A 1,493-nucleotide genomic window follows, 5' to 3' on the forward strand; every position below is an offset into this window, starting at 1 on the left:
AAGAAGAAGAAGAAGAAGAAGAAGAAGAAGAAGAACAACAACAACAACAACAACAACAACAACAACAACAACAACAACAACAACATGAACGGAACAAAAGAAAGAAGAACAACACGAAGAACGACATAATGGGCAAATCGACCAGACCCCGATACATTCAGATACGCACCAATAATCAATAAGATCGACGAATGTTTCAGTTCCCCAGCTGGGCTTTGCAGATATGACTTGCCACATACGTTAGAGAAGTTCCTTGCTAATGTACTCAACACGAAATGTCGGGAACTTATATAGCATGGACATTAGCTTCCAGAAATTTGAAGAACTTGATTGGGAAATATATTGACCTTGTAGTAAAAGCGTAAGACAAACAGTTCTGTTAGCTTATATTATTATCTTCAAGGTGCGCACTTCAGTTTCTATTTTTAGCAACTGACGTAAATAGACCTACTATTTTTAAGTTCAACTTTGAACTCTGGTCCGAGTCCTTGGTTCAGGTCTGCTGTACTGTTGGTTGACTTTGAGAGGTGGCGTTAGAGAGGGTTCCTCAGTAAATTTGTGTACGATTATTCCACTCAGAAAAATCAAGCTCTCTGTCAGCTCAGTTGATACCATGCTAAACGACGGGGCACGCGGCCTTGGTTCGTATCCCAGACTGGGCGCTCTTGGACTCTCAACTCATTTGGATCTGTCCAATCGGAGACGGACGGTAAATTGGGAGGCCGCCCCCCACCTCTTTAATATTATCCTAATAGTATTGATAGAGGCGTTAAACTTAAACACGTTTACTCTGACAAGATGAAATCCCAGTCAGGCAAATGAACTAGGGGAAACTACTTTGCAATAACTAATTTTACCTTTTAACATAACTTCGAAGTTATTGCCCCTGCATTGAAAGCCAAATAACTAACTACAAAAATTGCTGTTGTTATTGTTGTTGTTGGGTTGTTCTTATTGTTGATGTTTTTTGTGTTGTTGTTGTTGTTGTTATCATTGTCTTTGATTTTATTTTTAGCCGTTTTGCTATTGTTCTTATCATTGTTGTTATTGTTATTATTATTGTTTCTTTTGCTCATGGTGGTTTCATTATAATGTTATTGCTGTTACCGCTGTTGTTGTTAATTTTATAAACCGTCTCTATTGTTATCGTTGTTGTTGTTGTTTTTGTTATTATTGTTGTTGTTGTTTTTACTCGCTGTTGTTGTAGTTGTTGTTGCTGAAGAAGAAGACTTCTCTGTCTTGTTCATTTATCATAAACGGTAGATGATTATTTCATCTGTGAACACGGATAAACAGGGACAATGAATGATACAGGTACGACATTACTTGAAATAATACGGGGTACACCACAAAACGTACAGAGAACGTGAACCAATATCATTTAACACATAATCATACAGTTGTTGTTGTTGTTGTTGTTTTTGTTGTTATTGTTGTTGTTATTGTTATTGCTGCTGCTGTAGCTGTGTCATGCGTCTTGGGATTCCGCCCTT

The 1,493-nt window shown here is 37.6% G+C and overlaps 1 protein-coding gene across 1 annotated transcript in view; it reads right to left on the reverse strand.

The window, feature by feature from the left end:
- LOC101864697 overlaps positions 1 to 461 on the reverse strand; it is a gene marked incomplete in the record, with an annotated part of 6,274 nt that extends 5,813 nt beyond the window's left edge. Inside the window, 1 exon segment of the mRNA XM_013084728.2 lies at positions 170 to 461.
- Positions 462 to 1,493: the final 1,032 nt, after the last annotated feature.

The sequence above is a fragment of the Aplysia californica genome, unplaced genomic scaffold (assembly GCF_000002075.1).
Source record: "Aplysia californica isolate F4 #8 unplaced genomic scaffold, AplCal3.0 scaffold00314, whole genome shotgun sequence".
Lineage (NCBI taxonomy): Eukaryota > Metazoa > Mollusca > Gastropoda > Aplysiida > Aplysiidae > Aplysia > Aplysia californica.